Below are 5,038 nucleotides of genomic sequence, written 5' to 3' on the forward strand. Positions count from 1 at the left end.
TGGAATAAAATATGTAATATTGTTATTTACCTTTGTGTGTAGCCCCACACTTTAAATGCCTTTTGGGTGAATCTGAAGTTGCTTTGAGATGATTTAATCTTAGCAGGCTGTAAGCCATTTAATTTTTCTTTTTGTGACGAACCACAACAATAATAGACATGACACTTACACAGAGTTTTAATTGACTGTCTTTTTTTCATTATGTTTTTGATATCAACACAGATTCAGCATGACTGATAAAAGTGAAGCATAAAGTACATAATATCTGTCTTTATCAAATTTATTCCATTAGATTGAAGATTTGTGATAAAATGTTCCTAATAAGCTATTGCATCACAACTGAACATTTTGTCACTTAAACTTACTGTGTGAAAATAAATTTACTTAATTGTTAAATTCTGACAAAACCGGCAACTGTTAAAAAGCAATGACATTCAATAAAACAAGCTATAATATTAAAATGCATGGAGTTTAAATTATGCCTATTATGATTATTTAACTTTATGATTTTTTTGGCAATTATAGTTTTTGTGAAATTGTTCTCAGAATGATGGCTTTATCAGTTTAATTACAATTGCTGTTCTGTAAAAATATTAACCAGAGAAGATGCTGGCTGAAATATTTTCAGAGTTAAGATTAGTTTAACTGTCTTTTTAAACCAGGGATAAAATAAAGCATAGACCATAGGATTCAGACCTGAGTTAATATACACGACCCACATCAAAAAATTAATGGTTGTGGAAAAAACTGCCGATATGGAACAGATATAGTATGGAATCCAACAAAGCAGATAAACTGTGACAATGATTCCTAATGTCAGAGCAGCTTTGCTCTCAGATTTCCTTCTCACTGAACCTTCATTTATGCATTTGCCACCCTTCATCATGGTGTTTATAACATTCACTTGCTGATGTACAACATAGAAAATTCTCAAATATAAAGATATGATCAGGATACAAGGAAAAATTAAACACATGATCAGATCAGTAACACTCCAAGCAAAACCCATCATAACAGAACACTCTCCATAACACGTATTTGTTGTGCGTGAAAAGTCAAAATGACCATTATTAATTGCAAAGGCAGTGCTATAAGTTGAGGAGAAGACCCAGCTCAGACAGATGCTTATTATTGTTTTAGTCATGGTTATTTTCTGTGGGTACTGTAAAGGGTGACAAACAGCCACATAACGATCAACAGCAATTAAAACTAAATTACTAAGAGATGCTGTGAGAAGCATCGCAAAAAATATTGAATAGAGTCCACAGAAAGTGTCTCCAAAGTACCAACACATCTCAATCAGCTTTATGGCCTCTATGGGCATCACAAGTCCAACAAGCATGTCGGCAACAGCAAGAGAGGGGATGAGCAGGTTGGTTGGAGTGTGAAGCTTCTTGAAGTGAGAGATGGAGATGATCACCAGCAGGTTCAGAAATATAGTCCATGCTGACAGCAATGAAAAAAACATATACATGATATTGGATTCGTGTCTGGAGTGCTTTCCCTTGATACATGATGAGTTGATAGCAGGAAAGCAGTATTGAATCTCATGATCCTCTGTCTCATAGACCATGTGTGAGTCTCCTACTGTTATGAGTTTGTTCTTCTCTCATTACTGTCCGTTCATTTATAAAGTGTCAGTGATCACACTGACCAACCCATCAACCGCCCACACTGATGCTGCATAACAACATTATTTTCCTCCAACACTTTCAACTTTAATGTGACTGATGTGATCTTTGAACACCTTATTTAGGACCTTTAAAGTATTCCTGCTATACATTTTTTGTAATTATTATTTTCCCATTAATTATCTAGATGGGTGACCCTCAATAGTCTAATCTGTTCCATCACAATTTCATAATGAACCAAATATATTTATAATTTTTTTACCAAAAGGTCTCTAACATTTTGCTTTACAATTTAATTAAATATATATTTATTCTGTCATGCTGCAAGTCCCTAAGCAAAGCACAGCACTTTGTTTACGCAAGAAGCTGAGTATGTGGTGTTTTCAGAAATCTGGTTCCCAAGAATGCAGCAAACTCAATGTCTGCATTTGTTTTGAATTTAACATATATTTGAGAAAGTAAAGTACCAAAAGTAATTAATGCAATGTGGTTGCATAGGGCCCCATGTCATGGGTGCAGATAGCAATCCTTGGTAACAATACCTTTGATAAAGATTGTGGAAATAAAGTGAGGTAGATAATTGCACATTACTAATGAAGAAAATCAGTATGGATGTGTGCAAGATTATTTGACAACATTTAAAAGATGCACGGAGGAGAAGCCCAAACTAAACTCAACGGCCATATGATGTTGATATAATCATGGTCCATGATATTGGCAAAGAAAGTGTAATAAACAATTATTTGTGGCTGTATATAGTTCTCAAGATGGAAATGACATTTAGCTCCCACTTTATGGTTGGGGTGCCCGGGCGCTTGATCTAAACTGGTTGTCCCTATTCTCTTAATGAGTAATGGGTGTTTTTTGGGCGTAACGTGCAATAAACCAATCAAAGTCTCATCTTCCATTCCCTTTAAGAGCCAGTTGCGCTCGTGCCATGACGAATTTGCTATTTACACGGCGGAATTTGGCAAGTGCGAATACAGAACTTGTCTTCGAGATGAAATGGAGCTGCTCATGTGTGTGCAAATAGCCTAATTCTGATACATGCGATGACTATGCATTATGACATGTAGGCATTTATATATATATATATATATATATTTAATTAGCCAACAAAAAAAATCTTATGCATTGCAATCCTTACATTTTTTATATTTGCCATGTCTGTGTGCTGCTGTGCATCCCTGTGTTTAATAAGCAGCGTGTACCATTGCGCCAGACTTTAGACCAGGTTTGAGCTATTGAGTCTATTTCCAGCTCCTTGAAATAGCAATGCACCAGCAATGCACCTGAACACACCTCTTTTTTAGCCCAGTACGCAAAAATTTGTGCAAATGCTTTTGCTAATTAAACAACGTAGCACTGGACTGAAACTAGCAAACACACTTGCGCTGCGCCTTGCATCACATTGCACAAAAAAATGTATTCCATGGCTCTATCTTCCTTATAGCAGCGATCATGACAGAAAACCAGACCAAAACAGTATATTCCTTTTATTTTTCCATTATATTTCTGCACGGTGCTTTTTGTTTCCATTGTATGTTTCTATGGATCACCTCTCCCATCCGGAATACCCCCTCCTCCTGCTGGAGAAGGGAAATAGAGTGTTCCTGGTCCTCGCTGCTCTAATTAGCTGCCAGTTTATACATCTCGTGCAGAGCACTGTCAATCCAAGATAGTCCTTATGCGAATTACGCTGCCTTTGTGGAGTGAATCTCAGGAGAATCTCGCCAGTTCCATTCCTGACCCAGTGTCAAGCTCACCATCTCCCCAATGTTCTCTCGCAGGGAACATCCACGGGGTTGGCCTCTTCGTGAAAACCAGACGCGTACCCTACCACCTCACAGGGCACATCTGCGGGTTCGGCCGCTTCGTGAAAGCCTGAAGCGAGCCCTGCCTCGCAGGGAACATCAGGGGACTCGGCCACTTTGTTAAAGCCAGAAGTGAGCCCTGTCGCCTCGCAAGGAACTTCCTGAGCCACTCAACCTCAGAGCCAGGTTTACGTAGTCCTCCAGCATCTCCTGGGGGTGCCAGTATGGCATGACAGTTTTAAAGGGCTCGCCTAGTCCTCCCCAGAAGAAGACCATTAAGCAGGTCTTCTCTGTCGCCGAAAACCGAGCCCTCAATGCTATCAATGTCAAATGCAGAAACATTAACTCATCCATTCATGACCTCAAGGTTAGATTATTGTAATGCTTTATTGGGTGGTTGTTCTGCACGCTTAGTGTTACTAGAACCAGGAAGTATGACCATATTACTGTTAACTGTTAACTCTGCATTGACTCCCTATCAAACATTGTATAGATTTTAAAATCTTGATTATTACTTTTAAAGTCCTGAATTATTGAGCACCTCAGAATTTTCAGTATTTGAACAAGCTATTATTGCACTATAGTCCTCCACGTCCACTGCATTCTCAAAACTCTGAAACTGACAATTTGATAATACCGCAAATATCAAAATCAACTGTGGGGTGGCAGCCCTTTTCCTAATTAGCTCCCAAACTCTGGAACAACATACCTAACATTGTTCGGGAGGCAGACACACTGTCAGTTTAAATCTAGATTAAAGACCCATCTATTTAATCTGTCTATTTAATCTGTCCGAATTTAATTTTCTCCAATTCAATTTGGATAAGACAGAGATATTAATTATGGGACCAAAAAAAAACATATTTCCAATGTTACAAAAACTGCATTCTTCCATCTTAGAAACATTGCCAAGCTACGAAACATGTTATCTGTTTCTGATGCAGAAAAGCTAGTTCATGCATTTATGACCTCTAGACTGGACTATTGTAATGCACTTCTCGGTGGTTGTCCTGCTTCGTCAATAAACAAGCTACAGGTAGAACTAACAATTATTGCTACATGTGTGACTGCATCATATCATAATTATTAATTAATAATATTAATAATGTTCATTGTCTAGCTGACTACGTCTTGTATTATTTTTTTCTAAAAGTCCTGTCAAACGTGCACAAACTGACAGTCATCACCATAAGCTACTACTAAATATTGTAGAAACATAATTTTCTGTAAAGTTGCTTTGTAACGATTTATATTGTAAAAAGCGCTATAGAAATAAACTTGAATTGAATTGAAAACTTGAATTGAATCTTAAACATAACACACTAACACATTTCTAATATTCAAATACATTAAAAGATGTTTAGGCTGGATTAGTAAGGAAAATCCTGAATTGGGAACATTTCCCATAACACACAATGTACTTGCTACATCATTAGAATGGCATATATTTTTCTGTTTCTCTCTTATTCCGAGGTCTTTGTAGCCACCAGATCCAGTCTGTATCCAGATCCACAGTCAAGACATTGTCTCCTAGATGGCCACCAGGACAAGACTACAGGAAACAGATGATTCTTCTGCAAAATCTGACTGGAA

At 37.5% G+C, this 5,038-nt stretch overlaps 1 pseudogene; it reads right to left on the reverse strand.

Moving 5' to 3' along the window:
- Window positions 1-568: 568 nt before the first annotated feature.
- On the reverse strand, window positions 569-1,572 carry LOC128014305 (trace amine-associated receptor 13c-like; annotated as a pseudogene).
- Between the last annotated feature and the right edge of the window lie 3,466 nt (window positions 1,573-5,038).

Source organism: Carassius gibelio, chromosome B25 (genome assembly GCF_023724105.1).
Source record: "Carassius gibelio isolate Cgi1373 ecotype wild population from Czech Republic chromosome B25, carGib1.2-hapl.c, whole genome shotgun sequence".
NCBI lineage: Eukaryota > Metazoa > Chordata > Actinopteri > Cypriniformes > Cyprinidae > Carassius > Carassius gibelio.